The sequence below is a fragment of the Rattus norvegicus genome, chromosome 11 (genome assembly GCF_036323735.1).
Source record: "Rattus norvegicus strain BN/NHsdMcwi chromosome 11, GRCr8, whole genome shotgun sequence".
NCBI classification, from domain to species: domain Eukaryota; kingdom Metazoa; phylum Chordata; class Mammalia; order Rodentia; family Muridae; genus Rattus; species Rattus norvegicus.
In genome coordinates, this window is record NC_086029.1 from 73,836,018 (window position 1) to 73,854,795 (window position 18,778).

Below are 18,778 nucleotides of genomic sequence, written 5' to 3' on the forward strand. Positions count from 1 at the left end.
TTTTTTAAACTTAGAATAGTTTTGTCACTTACCTCTAAAGCAATCATTTCATACATTAGAAATTAACTATGGTATATTTATTGGCTTTTTGTCTTCTCTGTCCCTTTGTCTATTTATTTTCCTTTTTAATTACTGTTCTCTGGATTGCACCAGTTATTTTAAAACTTCCATTGCCTGGAGTATCATAAAGTTAACTTTTTGTGTATCTTTGTAATTCAAGGCATATGTAGTACATACTGAACACATCACATCTAAGCTTATTGACATCAATAAAGCATAGAAACTCTAACTTTATGTTTCTTTACTCTAGTTTATAACATAGACATTTAAAATACATTTACTCAAACTTAGAGCAGTGTTAGAATGTGTTATATGTATGTCAACTGTCAAGTATAATTTTGAAAAATAAAATGTAGAGAAAATTTGCAATCAATATTTTAATAAATTTGCCATTATTTTAGGATTGGTCCTCCTACTACAAGTTCTCATTAGTACTTCACTGAAAATTTCTGAATTTTATTTCATTCCTTTTTTTTTTTTTTTTTTTGTCTTTTGGAAACAGAGTCACTATGTAGACTAGGTTAGCCTTGAACTCAGACAGGTTCTCCTGCCTCTGCCTTCTGAGTCCTGATGTTAAAGTCACTGCTCCATGCCCTTTGTCCTTACTAAAGAATATCTTTAATGAATATTGGTCTCTGACCTGATTTTTCTTTTGCCTTTTATTTTCACATGCTACTTCTTATTAGTCTTCATGGGCTCTATTGAAAATTCTATTACCATTAAACTTTTTCACCAATGTAAAGGTTGCCATTTTGTAGCTGTCTTGCTTTCAATATATTTTGCTGTGTTTTCAGTTTTCTAAGTTTTAAGTACACCATACCTAACACATTTGTTGGATGTAGCTGTTGTAGCTATATAGGGCTCAAATCAACTATTTTTTTACATGTTTTAACTTCATTCATTTTTCTAAGTTTGGCCATAACATCTTTGAGTAATTTTTTTTCAGCCCTGCCTCAGTTCTTAACTAGCATCATGGCTCCAACTCTTTTTCAATTTTTTTTTCATATTCCAAATGGATACTTTCTGTTGTTCTATGTAAGAAGCCATTTGATTGGTCCTTCTGATATTGAACCTATTCAGTGGGGTTTATGCTTTTTTATTGCTAGTGCATTCTGTTTGTGATTTTTGTTTCCCTTTTATTGACTTCTAGCTTATTGACACCTTCATGACCCTTCTCTCTTAAGAGCCTCATTTTCTTGGCAGAGACTCTGTTTCCAGAGAACTTGTAATTGTTCATTGAACCATTTTAATGGTGACTTTATTAAAACGTTTGTGAGAAAATATATGGTCTATGTCATCTCACTGTTGGTGTCTATTGATTACTTTTTAATTGAACTAAAATGAAAAGTGATTGAAACATATGCTTTTGCTTATTTTTTGAAATGATGGATACTATATAAACATCTCTGAACGGCATTCCTCTGGCTCTAATCCAGATTAGGATGGAGAAAGAGAATTTTATTACTAATGCAGGTGTAGATATCGTGAAGATCTACCCTTTCTTCACTGATACTTCAAATAAGTTGAAGAATAGGACTTACTGAAATTCTGTATGTAAACATTCATTGTGATGACCAGAAGAGTTAAGATTTCCTAGTTCAGCCATTGCTAGTGCAGTTGTGGTGGACTCATATTTTTTTCTATGATAGTGGCCATAGCCAAGTACTTATTGACTTTTTGTCGTTAAGGATGTCTTTTCCTAATTCATTGCTCTTGTATATAGGAGTAAATTGTTTTATTTTTCATTTTTTGTTTGCAACTTTTGGCAGTTTGAGGTTTTTAATTTCTTCAATTCCAATAGCAATCATCAAACTTTCACATCATTCTTTCAGGAACCTAATCAGTCACCCTTCTAGTTTTATATCCTATCACTCATCACGCATAACACATCATCTATCATCTATCATCTATTATATGTCATATATCTTGGCATTTTATTGTATGTAGTTGGAAGATGAAGAAAATGCCTTGATTTCATCTCACCAGTACTCAGAGTTTATTCATTAACAATTAGTTTATAAATAGGTACATTAGCTGAATCAAGCTGCTATTGGGTGCTGAGACACACAGCAGTTAAGAGGATTCTCTCCAGGGAGTTTCTTAGACTGGGCATCTACAGACTCTCTCATATTTTCTTGTTGAAGACTAACTGATCAGATCAGAGTTTTTGCCTTTATGTCATCTATTGTACCTGCCTGTGACTGACACCAAAAGTCTAGGTCCCTTGACCTTTCATGAAATCTACTGATGAGTCAGACTCAATACCCAGATTGGATCAGAAATCCCAAGTAGAGGCAATTTTGGCATTTATGGGAAAATTTGCTAAAATAATTTCCCTGGACAAATAACTTTTAAAATTATTATTCAAGTGATCCTTTTGTAGACATTGGGATAACACAAAATTAATTCATCCCTTTAGAAACATCTCTTGCTAAAGGAGCATAAATATTAATGTCTCTTAAAACTCACAATCCACTTGAAAATTGGTGTAGTTGCTCTTTGCCTCTGGAAACACATTTCAATTGAGGAAGAAAAAAGGGGCAGCTAACTGTTCCACATTCAGGTAGTTCTCCATATCTCTATTATGATATGGAAACTTATTAAAGTCTTAAAAATATTAAAAGTTCTTTTTATGGAGCAACATTTTAGTGTTAGTTGCCACTGTTATACTAGCTGAACTGAACAGAATAACAAAGATAAAAAGTTGAAAGAAGAAAGAAAGAAGGAAGGAAGAAAAAAGAAATAAAGAAGGAAGAAATGATGAAAAGACAGCTTGAATAGGTGGCGGTCCTTCAGCAAGGAGAAAGTAGGTCCTATTCTCCAATGTTCTGAAGCTCCTATGGGACTCTATATGTAAGCTGTAGCACTTTAAAGTTTAAAAATGAAGGTGTTACTCAAGTCAAAATAAAATTGATTTTTTTCTAAAAATGTAGTGGGAATAAGATTTATGATTGAAAAATTATATTAGAGTAATTAATTTGTTTATTCACCAAAAAGCTGATCTTGGATTCCTTGTAAATTAAATTATCTGCAAGGACGCAGTCATGAGAAGGACAAGAGTGAATTCTAGTAAACTCAGAAAGAATAGCTAAGTCAGGACTAATAGTAAGCCCATGATGCCTTCCCATTCATCAACTGCATATTATATTTTTCAGAAAAAAAACACTGTTTATTTTGGGTTGAGATGATGTGCCTCACCAAGAAAATGAATATTAAAAGTAGAAAACTGTTGGTTGTCCCGCGCGAGACTTCCCGCCGGCAGGAAACCCGCGGGTACATAGAAATCCTTACTGTGACCAACTTTATTAATCTTAGAAGAGGAAGGGCCCGCCGCGCCAACATGGCGCGCTTATAAACACTCTAGTGCGGCGCATCCACACCTGATTGGTTGTTTACCCATGATCTCATAAGGCACGCCCCGGAGTGGGCAAAGACCTGGCACGAAGGCACTCTTGCACATGCGCACAGTTAACTTCCTGAAAGGGAGCCGGCTGGCGGGGCGAAGGCTGGTGCCATCTTTTAATGGCAGAGGCTATCCTGGCCTTCTACGTGGGGTGCAGTGGAAGCCAGCGCCATCTAGTGGTGGCGAATGTTGTTGCGGCCCTCTACAGTTGGTAATATAATTCATCTTTTTCTGACCAGACCTAAGCTTTATCCCTGCTTCCGGTTAGCCAAACTATACAAAATTAAGGTGTAAACTATCATTGCCTTGAACACTAGGGAAAAAGAAATCCAATATTAGACTTATAGCTATAATCTTTGTAGTTGGGCAACATTAGGATTTGAAATTTAATGAGAGGGTGGAAACCAAAGGAAAGTGTGATCGTGAATGCCCATCCCCCATGGATTCATATGTCTGAATAATTGGTCCCTGTAGGTGAAAGTATTTGAGAAGATTCGGATGTGTGGAGACATGCTTCCTTGTAGAGCAGGCTTTGATCTTACTAGTGAGCTTCCTCTGCCCGTGTGCTTGTATCTCAAGATGGGAGCTCTCAGCTACTGTTCCCATAACATGTCAGCCTACCTGCTGCTTGTGCTTCTTACCATGATGGTTATAGACTTTAATCCTCAAACCTTAAGGCCCCAATGAATTTTCTTTTATAAATTTCCCTGTTCATGGTGCATTATCATAGCAACATTACAGTAATTTCGATATATGGCAAGGCACGTTAACCTATTTTTGATAGTGGGTACCTTAAATATTACTTCAGCATTTCTGGTTCCCAGAAGAGAGCAAGGGTATTTGGAGCTCAAACAAAAGGAGGCCAGAATTGAGGTGATATTCACAGCCTCCACAGATTCAGCTGGCAACTGGTGATCTTCATACACAGATGGATATGGAAATAAATATATATTTGCAGATAAAAATACAATAAAAATTACAGATTTCTCTGTACCAGTGACTACACATGCTCTCCCATGCCTCTGAGCTGGAGAGGAAAAACTGGAGAGCTGCAAAGGTAAGCTTACACTCTTCCCTAGTATTCCAGATCCAGATGGCTAGACAAGACTACATGAGAATCAAAAAGACTGGTGGAAAATATGATATCAAAAGATGATTTTGTACAAGATCTGTATGCAAAATAATATCGCTGGCCTACATTACACAATCATAAAAAACAGTGTAAGGTCAGATTATCTTACTCTGTGTGATTGATAGAAGACATCTGGGTTGTTTGATAATGATATGAGGAACTCACTTAAGGTTCAATATCATGACATTTTAGTTCATATTCAGTAATCTCCAAAGCTAGTAAAACTAGCTGTGCATTTTTCTAATACAGTCTACAAAACACATCAGAGGTCACAAGACATGGAGTTTGCATTAGGAGCTCTGTGGCCCTCAGTCAGAGAACCACCTCCCATTCTTCGTTTCATCATTCTGCTCAGCCAGTTGGAGAACTTGTGTCTGCTCTATGATTCTTTCTCATGATCCCTCCTTTCATTAAAAGAAATCTCAGGAAATATTGTTTCAAGACAGCATACTTTCTTTCCCATGACTTCTATGGATAGGGAATGTGGTCAAAGCAAAATAGAAGGGCAAATGACAAGAAAGAAATGAAGATGGTTGGACTCTCTCACATTATTGTACCCAGAGAACCTTAGAAGAGGCTCTATGGAATGTTCTTTTTACTACATTGCAGGGCAGATGATAGACCTGGAAGCGCTAGAAATTCTGAAACTCTATAAAGCATGATGTTATCAATAATGCATGCCTTCTCCACAGCTTGGTGAAAATAAATTTTTAATATGCCCAGTTTTAAAGAGGAAAACAAGTTTGGGCTGGAATGTTTTTCACCGTGTTGATGCTCCTGTTCATATATAACATGCTCCCATGATTTTTATGCTATCTACACTGTGTAACACCCTGATATGGGTGATCATGCTTCCACCAAAACAAAGATGCCTTAGGTTCTCAGTAGTTCTGAGGACAACATAGGATAGTGTTATTTTTAATCCAAATGTTCTTGAGATAGGAAGCCGTCCCAGAGATATTCCTCTTCATCTCTTCATACTGCATTGTATAGTCAAGTTATAGCTTTGACTTGGTCATTTGTACCCCTAACATAGGCTCTCTAGTTGCTTTGAAATATGACCTGTTATTAAGATCATATGAGAAGTTAAGGTTCAGGTAGGTTTAGTATCACCCTAGCTCAACGGAAATACTAATGTGTCTTGATGCAATATCATTAAGTCTTTATGATTGTATAAAAGCAACAGTGGGAATCATAAGTGAGATATAATATCCTTCAGATGAAATTTGGAAAGCTGGTCTTCACCAAGCCTCATTTTTAAGCTGCAGGATGTGCACATAATGCATGTTAGTGCATTATATTTGTGTGCTTTACTGTACCCCAAAACATCTCTCTAAAACCTACTTTAACAATATATCAGAGTCACCCTTTATTTGATGGTACTGCAATTAGTAGAGAGATAATAATACTTATTCAAATTAAGGAACTTAAATGAAATCCAAATGATACTTGGACTTGACTCATGTTCTTCTAGTAACAAATGCTACCTAATTCTCTGTTTCACACAGGGTTTGAAAGAACCATGAGACTACCCTGAGGTCCTTTAGATGCTATTAAAATGCAAACAGAAGAGGGTTGAGCTGACATTAAAGAGACATGATTTTGAACTCGCATTTTGCTTCACCTGTAGAAACTCTACTTTTAAAGAATAGTTACTGTTATAATTTTCATGAGTGTTCTCTCTGCATAGCTAGAAGAGGATGCTGATCCTCGGCAATAGAAGTTAATAGGTATAGTGGATCTCCATGTTGGAGCTGGGAACCGAACTTGGGTCCTCTGGAGAAGCTACAACTGCTTTAAGCTACCAAGCTCCCTTTCCTGCCTTGAAGAAGCTTCTGTTTTGTCTTTTGCTCCCCACAGTATAGTCATATATTAAAAAGAAAGTTATGGGCATGTTCACTCTTTGTCCTTGCAGAAAATACCACCTTCTGTTAAGAAGAGAAATATAATTTGAAAACCCAGATACGAAGTGTATGTTTGAAATAACAAGTTTAATATTAATATTAATTACGCATTTTGAATAAGTGAGAAGTTACTTTTAGCTGTAGAAATATGATATAGGTGCACTGCTGAATTTTACAGACGCCCAACCCTGCCAGACATCAGTACCATGATTTTTCTAAACTTAAAATTGCATTATCATATCTATAAAATTAACATCCTAAATTACTTAAAATAAATATGCATAGCTGTGCACCTGTGTATTGGCCATGCAAATTAGCCCATGCAGTTATGCCTATAGATTAAAATGCATCAGGTTGTAGAACTAAAGGAAAAATCAGTCGGTCCATTTAAATTCTAGTAAGTCCTGCCACATACAGACATTTAGAGAACGCATGCATTATGGCTTGAGAGAACTTGTCACCGGGCGAGGCTTCAGATCCTGGGAGATGAGGGAGCACTGGCAAATGCAGGGATGGTTTTTATCAACTAAAAAGATGATAGAGATGACGCTATAAGGGGAAATTGGAGAAAGTAAACACATAGAGCTTCCAGGGTCTTGTCATCATGCTCTGCAGAGTACATGAAAATTATTCTGTCTTAGAGAACTCAGACTCATGCAAAGCAAATATCCAAACGATCATCATGAACGGGACTATCAATAACTCTGTTGGAAAAAGGATATCTCCCAATGAGAGTACAGTAGATATTACTGCTAAAAGGGATATTGGTAATCGATGAGCTATTAAAACCTATGTTCTTAAAGGTAAAGAAAATAACTTGGTTCTGAGACTGGCATTGGTGAAAGGTAGCTGAGCAGGGTAACTGGGTTAAAGCGGAAGAAGGCTGAGCGGTGTCAGGGACAGTGTCAGGGACAGTGTCAGGGACAGTGTCAGGGACAGCTGTCATTAGACTCAGTGCACTGCAATCAGGCAGAAAGGATGTAGGAAACAACAAAGTGTGCCATGCAAACTTAAATACAAATCGCTGTGTTTTTATTTTAACACACAAACCAAGAAATATAGTGGGAATGGAAGGAACAAAGCAGAAGCAGGCCTGTCAATCATCAATTCATATGCTCTCAGTTTACAGGAGAATTGAGTTCCAGTGAGGTTGGTGGCACTGGAGCTCCTGAGACAGCAATCAGAGATTAGTGTTCCGCTGCTCTAATCCTTAGGCAAACAACCTGCATCTTGGAGATTACAAAGCAGGGGACTCTTCAATGCGTCTCTTTTTCACAGGCTCCCTTAACTGCCAGGGCTGGAATGATTGTCATATGTGGAGCCTGGCTCGTCTGTTTCAGTTCAACAGCATGTTGGCAGCTCATTGGTGGTCCCGCCACAAAGCGAGGCACTGCCTGTGCCCTTTCCAATTCCTGCTCATATAAGGGCTCTGCTCAGGCCAGGACTAATTCGTAAAGGCCTTCAGGGTCAAGAGGTTGTTCTGTCTTGATTCTAAGCAAAGTTAAGGGAAATGTGAGTCCTTCCTTCTAATGAAAGAGCTGCCAGGTATTTAGAAGGTTTTGGTAAGAGCCTATCTGAATGGCACTCATTTTTCATTTCTCATTCATGTGCCCGGTTTTAAAATCCTTCCACTTAAACATATTTTTATTTTGCTATTTCGGTTTTCAGCTTTTGGCTGGCATTCATTCCTGTCAGTGGAAAAGAAGCAGGGAAGAGTGTTCTGCAAGTCAGAAGTCTGTTAAGTGTCACTGAAATACAAGAGGATGGCCTTTATTCTGCAGCTGTTACTCATGACCATGCCATACATAAGAGTAGAATTAGGGGTAAAATAAATTATCCATAGAAAATGGCTTATGAAAGCATTGCTAACTCTAATAGAAACTAGGTAACTTTATTCTCTATCTTATTTTTGAATAAATGAATACCTTGCCACTTAGGGTTGCCACAAGAAGTAACCATGGCATTTCCTGCCAAATAACAGTTTTATAACTAGTCACGATGGATGGAAGGGCTCTTCAAGTTCCTCGGGCAAGTACACACCACAGTACTAGACAAATCATAGACTTTTATATGTTCTAAAGTGTTTTCTCTCCTGGTCATCATGTGAATGGTAAGAGGTAAAAGAGATTTGAATCACACAAAACAGTTACAGAGTTATTCACTAAAAGTCTTCCAAGATGACTAGCAGTGGGTGTTTAAGGGCCATGCTCTGTGCCAAGAGCCAAAAACAAGAGCATGATGACACCTGACAGTTTCAAGTAAGAAACAAACAACAAAATAAAATCAAGCACTATCAAGGGAGTGAGAAGAGCAACCAGAGACTAGAAGTGAAGATTTGCAGAAGACCGTGCCATAAAATGTTTCCCTAACTTCCCCAAAATGAAAAGAACACAAAAGACTAGGTAAGAAAACACAGATCTTAGCAGAAAAAAAATGAGAAAATTCTGTCACTCCTCCGGGGATAGCAAATACTATGTATTATTCCTTGGATAAATAAAATCAAAATATTTACACAGCACTCTATATTGTGACTGTCAAAAGCAAGGCCATTACCAGCAACAAAAAGGACTGAGCGACAATGAGAATTCTCTCTCAATGCTCGTAAAAAGGCAACACTTCAAGGGCTCGTTAGAGGTCAGTTGGCAGTTTCTTAATGAACTACACATGATCTTCCCATTTCACAATCCCCCAATAACTCTTCCTCATTGTTTGCCCAAATTAGTTATAAGATTAGGTCCTCCTGAAATCCTGTCTGTAAACATTAATAGGTTTCTTTATTAATTTCCCAAGCTTGGAAGCAATGAAACCCTCCTACTCTTTCCTGTATGTAAAGGAGGGAGTGGAGACACAGAGACACTAAATATTTTTCACCACTATAAAAATAGTCAGAAAAAGGCATAGATGCACTTAAATATGTATGTACTAACACACAGAAGAAAGCTGTTCTGAAATTAGAAAGGAAGACACAGGGCATATGTCAACCTTTTGATTTTCAGAAAAAAAGTCAAAAGAAGAGATGGTAAAAGTAGCATTTGCTTTTAAAGCCTCCTGAAAAGCAGGAAAACATGGATAGACAGAATGCAAATACATTCAGAGCACTGAAAATATACTATATAATCTTCTACTATGGTTGTGGCTATTCTGCATTTATTGTTCATTTGTCTAAACTCATACTATCTAGCACCAAGAAAATATTCATGTATAGCATGAGCTTTGGATGGTAATGACATGTCAATTTAGGATAACCAATCATAATGCAGATACCAGTTAAGGGAATTATGCTGTCAGATAGCAGAGGCGATGCATGTGTGCAAGCGGGAGGTCGATTGCAATTTGTTGTGAACATACAACTGCTACAAAAATAGTCTCTTAAAAATCAAGTACAACATACAAGAAAATATTTTGACAGGATACGAAAGATTACCAAATATTTGCATCTTTAACATTTGCAAATAAGAATTCATTTGATTGGTCTGAATCCAGGAGAAGTCATTAATAAGGCAGAGGGCAGATGTGGCAGAAGGTCAGGGAATGCTAGAAGAAAGCAAAGTGCTGAGTGCTGAGTGCTGAGTACTGGGCAGGCAGGGTTATGTTACTCCAACCAGTTCTTAGCCATGTAATGCAGGTGAACCTAAACCATAGAGTAAGTGTTCTCTGAGAGGGAGGCTGGACTTTGACTTAGTTCTGTCTTTGCTACAAAATGTTTATTACTTGTCTGGGGTGATATTGCATCCTATTTAACGCTGGAAATAGAATTGTATAGAAAATTGTAACGGGGTGGAGTATTCATTGGAGAGACATGTAGGTAAGTGTGTTTAAAAATAGATTTGACCATACACAAGAACACAGCCCTGATGCTTCAGGTTTTTCTTAGATAAGTTTTCTCTGACCCAAATTTCCCATCTGGCCCTTTCATAAGTTGATAATGGACAATTAGGACAAATCCTTTTTCAGATTTTGATAAGTGGGCAGCCTCATAATTCAATGTCTTCCAGAACAGTTATACATTCAGACCTTCACATGTCCAAAGTGGGTACAGTAGTGTTCAGAATTTATGAGAATCTTGGGGGGGGTGCAGTTGAAATTTCTTCTGTTCTATCACAGCTACTCAAGATGGAGGTTATGCTGTTATAACCGCACTTGAATTTCCATGTTTCTGTCTGTGTAGCTCATGTCCTTCTGGAGAATCGAGTTTCTAGGTAGAGGTGCACATGTCTTCTACTTACCTAGAGACATAAAGTTTTAGGGAACCACATTAATGACTCTGAAACTAGCATTCGTTAAAAAGTCACTCTTAGTGATTCTGTTGCATTAGGAAATAGAACAGCAGCCCCATGTAACAAAGTCGGTGTCTACCCACACCATTGTATGTCTCCAAATTAACGCACACACTCTAAGTGCTCATTATATAGTTTTAAAATTTATACATTAAGTGTTAGGGGCATTTATTTATGCTGAAAATGCCATTATGGTACATTAAATTTTAATCTGAGGAAATATTTCTTCCATTGGAAACCCCATCTCTCCTCCCTCTATCTTGTGCATATAAAAAATAACACCACTGTATATAATTGCTGTAATCAAACCCCAGAATACTATACAAATGAAAATTTCCAGGGCACTTTTGTCTACTATGTTGTCTGGAAGTAGGCTACAATTGCTTTGGAGAGACGTGAATGATAAAGACCTGAGTAGCGAGTGTCTATACTTGGCCAGCCAATCAGAATGTGAAGGTTTAATGCTGTACCACCAAGCCTGAGAAGGCATAGTGGTATGATATTGAAGCATATTCTCGACATGTGGGAAGACCTATTCATGATATGAATAAAAGGATCAAGGAACATTTCAATCCACATAGCCACTTCTGAGGCATCAATCGAAAGTCAGTCAACACGCAGTTGCAAAACACTTAAAACATTTTTAATGTAGACATAGATATGCCAATATTGATATGTATATATACACAAAAATAGATGATAGGTAGAAGATAGATAATAGATAGATACATAGAGAGATAGATAATAGATAGATAGATAGATAGATAGATGATATAGATATCCTATATCCATAGATAATTGGAAGTAATATAATAAATTTATTAGATGGTTAATTCAATATGGGAATAGTTTTATTTTTAATATATTATTTAGACTCACATAATCAATTTGGATTTTTTTTTGCCACCAGGTTGGGAAATCACTAAAAAAAATTGTTAATTTTGTTCTTAAATTGTACATGACTGACATAATGTGCATGGATTAACCCTTTAACGTCAATGTAAGGTAAGTATTAACAATAAATATAGCAAGGAACATTATAATAGACAAGGAAAAGATATCAAAATGTATAATGGAAGTTAAAGCCATACCATTATTAAGAATTGAGTGTGGGGTGCATTGTGGTAGGGAAGAGCTTAAGACAGAAAGTAAAAATCCACTTTCTATGTTACATATCTTGGGTCCAGTGATAGCCAAATATATAAAATTTTAGAATGTGGTAGACACTCTGAAGAATTTGAGGGATTCAGATAGCACATAAAAAGGAGCTGTTCTGTTTCAGGGAGGGAGAGGAAGCAGTCTTGATGCCTGAACTGATATTGAAGGTAGAGAACAGGGTGGTATCAAGGCTGAGTAGATGGTTAGCTAGACAAAGCATGGCCCAGGCAAAAGCCATGATAGGAAGGACTCCTGGCTTTCTGTCATGGCCAGGAGTTGGTGAGGTTAACTTTAATGGAATGATTTAGAAATTTGTTTCTGGATTGCCTAATATGTTGACAGTGCACACAGGACTCAGGGCTATAAAAAAGGTTTAGTTATTTATTTCCAGAGACGTGGATGTTTCTGGAAGGTTCTCAAGCATAGGTGGTTGAAATTGTTTGATAACATTTATCATCCAAACATGGAATTTACTTGAGCAGAGCAAAATCATAATTGGAAATTTTATCATTGCCTAGAGGAGCAAGGATCACGGTCTGGATGAGCAGTGATGGTGACGATACAAAGGAAGAGAAGTGCATGATTTGAGCAAACTTCAGTAGATAAATCATGACGAGATTGGTCATGTATTTGGTGTGGCATGATAGCAAAAGGAGCCAAAGAAGATATGCTCCAGAACTTTGAGTAGATTCAGTGATTAAAGTTGCTTACCTAACAACCTGCGTTTGATAGCCAGTAACCACATAGGGCCTCCAGTCACCTGCCCTCATACCTGTGCATGTTCACATGCAATACATGCCTCTGTGTGTTGTGTCTGTTTTGCGCACGCACATGTATGCTTGTGAGTTCAGGCACGTATGTGCACTCGTATACATACACAAAACTAAATGTAATAATTTTCATGAAAAAATTGTGTTGTAATACTCACAATTACTCAAAGATGATTTTACATGGATGCAGTGTCCTTGGAGACGAATCTAATAGAGATCATTAACCTGAGATCCAATTTAGGATGATTTTCTGGATACTATACACTGGCATAGAGGCCAGGCCTCATGAATGTATATGGAGAGAAGCTAGTCAAGCAAGATCTACGCATAGGAGCTAAACCAGATCATGCCCTTATGGTCCGCTGGAAGAAACATTTGAAGTCACCTAAATTCAGGCTTCCATGACAAAACTATGGAACAATAAATGTGTGATCAATCTATTTACTATAAGACATATGAAAAATTATGGGTACTAATACAGACGTGTGTAACCAGAATACGTTGTTTCATAGTGAACACAAACCGATGGACCATAATCTGAGTTCTTCTACACAAATAGCTGAATCAACCTAGGGGCAACCTGATAAACAGCCACTGACTTGCATACCTCTGCTGGCTAGAAGGAAGTCTTCAGTCAGATCTCATTAGTTTTGCTACTATGTATTTTTTTAATCTCTTCAAGGGTCTAGCTGAATTGCATTTTATCTTCCACTCCATTAGTCTCTGATAATTTGTCAGGTTTCCTTGTTCACAATCTTGACAGTTGCAAAGACTACTAGTTAATATTTTTGTGGGATTTCCTCAAATTGAGTTTTCCTATTCTAAATTTCCCACAATTATTCTGAGCATAGAGGCTGACAGTTCAGATGGTGGGCAGATATCATGCCTCCCTTATCACATTTTATCAGAAATATATGATATCTACATGAATTAGTACTGTTCATCTTGTTAACCCAGAAAGGCAGAGTTTACTGAGTTTCTCCATTATCAACTTACTATTTTTTCCCATACTCTACTTTTTCAAAGTGAGTTCCCATGTCCTCTATACATTCAAGATAAAGTTACTTTTTATTTTTAAAGGATAAAAGGAAATACTCTTCATTGCACATTGCGGTTTGACTTTTTCTTTATAACCATTGGTGTGACCCACCCATTGACATTGTACTAAAATAGCAAACAGAATGGGACCCAGCTGGCTGTCACAGCAGAGCTCCTAAGTGCTAAGTGTTGTTAGATTGAAAAAGAAAATCTCACGATTGGAAAGCAACGCAAACTTTGTAAGGCTTCAAAAGACGAACTAAAGAGCTGCCTAAAATGGCTGTTGATGCCTCAAATAATTTGAAAACATCATCTATGACTTAGCAGATAATACTCGGGACATAATTTTTGAGTGGAAGCACCTTGAAGGTGCAGAGAATTTGCTAAGCTGCCATAACCTTGATTAGACTAAGAGCAGTGATGAGAAAATTCACAGAGTGGTGGAGAAAATCTGGCAGGCACCTAGAAAAACAGTCAAAATGTGCCTATCACAGCCTGCCTCTTAGAAATGCGAGATTGTCCTCTACTCTCAAGGACAGTTAGCTACAGTGACATCAGTTTCTGAATTCATCCTCTGTCTGTGCAAAATATGGATCCTTATGGGATTATGTCAGAGTGAACAGGGAATCCAACCTGATATTGCAATGACATTTTCAAGTTTACAGAAAGCAGTGTTGAACCATCAGTGACTAGAGTGAAGCGTCTTGATTTCTCTGAGATTTTTTTTCTTTTTCAAAACTGTCTCTCCCCCACATCCCAATATTTTAGAATCTGCTCTGAAACCATATCTAGAGGTGTGCATAGCACTCAGCCCAGGAAAGTTATGCAAGTCCTACGAAAGCTCTACCTGACCACAAGTACATACATATGGAAACAATCTGTCTCCAGATTCAATCCCTTTGTATTAATATGGACTGAGAAACCTGTTTAACATGACTTACCATTACAGAATTATGCTTTAGATGACATGGAAAACTATTTTCAGGAATAGTCTTATCTAAGGTCAAAACATGTTCCTATAAAGGTGGCAGAAGGTATATAAAACATATCTAGAATATAACTTATTATTTTCTAACACCAGCAATATAAACATGATTGTCCATGCAGAAAACACAGACTATATTAAGAAAGTTTCCCTCTCATATTGTTATAATCTGAAACTCATTTCCATGTGAGATGTATTACACACATACCTTTGCTTAGTTATATTTCCTCTTCAAAATCTGATAATTGTAGTACGAAAAATAATAACAACATATTAGATTATAAAACATGTGTGGGTCATTTGTTATCAGACTGACATAAATAATTCCTAGATTTTCCAGAGATTTGGATGCATATTCTTTAAATTAGTTTATAGTACTTGCCATCTCCCTGATAGAGTCACATTCTAAGTTCAACATACTTTTCTCATGTAAAATATTAATATATGTTTGGGCATCTAGTAGTGCATGGGATAGTTTTGATTTTTACAATTCTTTGTTTGCATTTATTTATTTGCTCAAAGAACAGAATTTACATGACTATGGATATGGTAACAAGCCAGTCAACTGTTTTTATCAGTTTGTGCTAGGTCGGCATGAATTTACTTCCCATTTTTTTCTGACCTGTTGCATCTCTCATCTAGTCTTCTCTAGCATTTTGTATATTTGTGAGGTCTCCATCAATTCCTACAGGATGTTCTTGTTCATTATCTAACCCTGTTCTGTTGACTTTTCTCCTGTCATCCCTCCTATCTTCTGGGTCACCCATACAAATCCCATTTCAAATGCTGAAATCCTGAGTAGGAAGAATGATTGCCAATAAGAAGACATTCAGAGAGAGGACACTGGTGGGCACTTTGTAGCCCTCTGTGTGAGAAATGACAACCTATGGAGTTTGGAAGTTGCTTTTAGGTATTCTTTTCTTCTTTTCAAATATTGACTCACCTAAAAAAAACATACCTATGAAATGAACTGTGAGCTTAATTCTGAAAATTCATAAAATCAGGTTGTAACTGTTGCCAGGGAAACAAGATGTGGGGCAGATGGCGGGAACAAAGACCATTGATTATTCTCAAAGTCTCACATTGTACAAATTGTAGGTACTATCACAGCTTTAATTACAGCATGTAAGGGCTTTGACCAACATGTGAGGCTACCCAGATATCTTCCTCAACACAATAATATATAGTAGCTCCCATCAGAGCATTTATTATTATTTTTTTGTATACCATTTGATATCATGTTCTCCTTCTATACGTGTCTAGAGCTTGGGATTTTATCTTTCTCTATAAACTTGACTCAATATTTTATACATTTTTTATTGTTTTTTTCTCCTTTAGTTGAATTGTGGCTAAACCAGTCAGTTATAGATGGGGTTTATCATGGAAACTAAGAGCATACTCACACTTCAGAATATACTAATAGCTGACATGGGTATCCAGATGGTACAAAGAAATATGGACCTGGCATTTAACTTTTCCTGCCATTTTGCCAAACAGGAATGCAAAAAAAACTGTTGCTTTTCACATATTATAAGATGCCTGTGCTGCCTCCACAATGTAAGAATATGTTTCTTGGTTATTTTTAAAACTTGTATTGTACAAGGAATATGAACACTGATGTCATGCTCAGCCTACTTCAGGCATCAAAAAATAACCACATCCTGATATTATGGAGTATGCAAGAGACAATTAATTGTACATTTCTACATACTTAATTAGATTTAATTTCCCTAATAAGTTTATTCCTAAAAACAGAATTATAAGTGTATTTGTGTAATGGTTATTGCCATTTCACTAAAGCCATCATAATCAAATAACCTAAGGGCAAGGTCATGAAAAAGACGAGCTCGTGGTTCTCTGAGTTCAGAACACACTCAAAACTATTGGGGAACTTCAGAATTTCTATCAAGTCACTGAGTAGTAGTATTTGTGTGTATTCGGGACACACATATCATAGACAGTTTCAAAAAAAGTAAATTATAACATTAATTTTTTCAAACCTGATTTTTAGTGATAGTTATAAGCCTTAACCTCCTCTTAGCCCGCTAGCCACCAGAGGTAGTAGGAAAGAAAGGATGCAGAGGAAAATGGACCTGTTGAAAAAGTTTTGGGAGCAACTCCCATCTGTATTGTCTGGAAATCAGCAGTTGAGTTCATAGTTTAGTAGGCAGAGAGACAGATCGATCCACTTGCAAACTTTTCACAGAAATCACAACACTTCAGTCAGGTAGAGTTGGGATAGTAAACAGGAATCAGTAGCTGTGGCACTATCTAGCATAGACAGTCAGGCCTTAACTTAAGCACTCGTCAGCAGGAGGGACCAGGAAGGGCACCAGGAGAAGTTCTTGGCTGTGCCTCTCTCAGGAAACCAAAGATTAGCTAAGACTCGAGACCCACGAGCACTGCACAGCTAGCTGTACCAGCAAGGCAAGCTCAGCCTCTGTTGATGTCCATCCTGTTCTATTTATGCTCCTTCAAACATCACATGTCCTCCACAGGTCTTGCCCCAGTATGTGCCTTGCCTTAGCACTGTGTCTGTCTCTGGTGACATAAATCAGCTCAAGTCCTCTGAAGAGGCAAGAAACTGCAGCATACCGCCAGAAGTTGTTTTGGTGCATTTCTCTCTATGGAGTTCTGAAAAATGGAGTTCAACTCTATGCAATATAAGGCAGACCAATACATGTATGTCCTTAGTAAAGAATCCTTCATCATGTATCTTTTCATGAGCTTGCTTTGGCAAAACATCCTCTCTGCTGTGTCTGCTTCTGCAAAATGTTCCTTGGTGAGTCTCTCTTAGACTTTCATGCCTGTGTCCTCTTGACCAAAACGTTACTTCACGTGTTTGCCCCAACAGAACACTGTCTATCAGACTTTCCAAAGAATGCTTACATTTGCATTTCAGAGCATGTTTTGTTGTTGTTGTTGTTTGAATCTTTACTACCCCCAACAGACCCAATAGGTTGTGAAGTGTTTGACCCATCCGATGGTCCTATGTCAGAAGGTTGTGAAACCTTTGCATGGTGGGCCCAGTTGACAGAAGTGATTACTAGGGATTAGCCTATGAAAGTTATAGTCTCATTCTGGGTTTGAATCCTACTCTTCCTTTCTTAGATCTCTGCCATGTAGCATGAGAAGATCTATTTTGCCTACCATAATATGAAGCTTCTGGAACATAAGAAAATGTATATCATTCCTCTCAGGGTTTATTCTCCTCAGACATTCTGTAGCAATGACGTGAAAGTAACTAATAAAATGCCATTTTAAGCAAGATTCAAATGTTAACAGGCACCCAAACTATTGGCATTTCAAAAACCAAGAGTGATAATCACTTTATTTGATATGTCTGTTGTTAAAATGTGTTTCTATTTGTGTTTAGCAATTAAGGTAGGGGGAGGGAAGGGCAGGGAAGGCCATGGCAGGGCAGGGAAGGGAGGGGAGGGGAGGAGAGGGGAGGGAAGGGAAGAAAAGGGAAGGGAAGGGAAGGGAAGGGAAGGGAAGGGAAGGGAAGGGAAGGGAAGGGAAGGGAAGGGAACATCTGTTACAGAAATTTACTGTCATAACTTTTCTCTAGGAAGCTTCTTCATGGATGCCATGAGGGTAGTGCTTTCCAAATGCACAAAAGCTCTTGGTGGGTTTATTGACTCAATGCTCCCAAGTTAATAAGAAACAATGGATCTTTGACAACAACAGAGGTCATGAAAGAAAGAAAAAAAAACAAAAAAATACAGTAACGAAGTAGTGTTAAAAGGGCTTTTAGGACTTCTACCCATAGTTTGAAAAGTATCAAATATGTTTTAAAAGCTCTAAATAACACCAAGTCCCTGTGTGTTGGTTGTTTCATCTGAAAATGGGAGGATTTAAACACTTTTCATGTTGGGTACCTTTGGTTCTATTATTCTTTGATTCTAAAACAAAACTGCTTGGTCCCTTTATGTAGCCCTCAGATTGGCCTTCCATTACCTAGCAGGGCCCAAGGTTCCTTGCTCTGTAAGGCTTTTGCCATGTGAATGAACAAGAGTCAGATTGAAATTCTTTTTCATGCTGTCATCTA

General features: G+C 37.4%; 1 protein-coding gene and 1 long non-coding RNA gene across 5 annotated transcripts in view; one reads left to right on the forward strand and one right to left on the reverse strand.

Annotated features, from left to right (window-relative positions):
* Lsamp (limbic system-associated membrane protein) overlaps positions 1 to 18,778 on the reverse strand; it is a 2,169,735-nt gene that overhangs the window by 1,782,733 nt on the left and 368,224 nt on the right. The window lies entirely within an intron of this gene.
* Positions 3,235 to 18,778, forward strand: part of LOC134481073 (uncharacterized) — a 33,101-nt gene continuing 17,557 nt past the window's right edge. The window contains exons 1-2 of one of the 3 annotated variants that reach the window (XR_010056286.1): positions 3,235 to 3,674; positions 11,687 to 11,781. This is a non-coding gene — a long non-coding RNA (uncharacterized LOC134481073). The remainder of the gene's footprint in view (positions 3,675 to 11,686; positions 11,782 to 18,778) is intronic. The other 2 variants (XR_010056284.1, XR_010056285.1) reach the window with 2 other exon arrangements.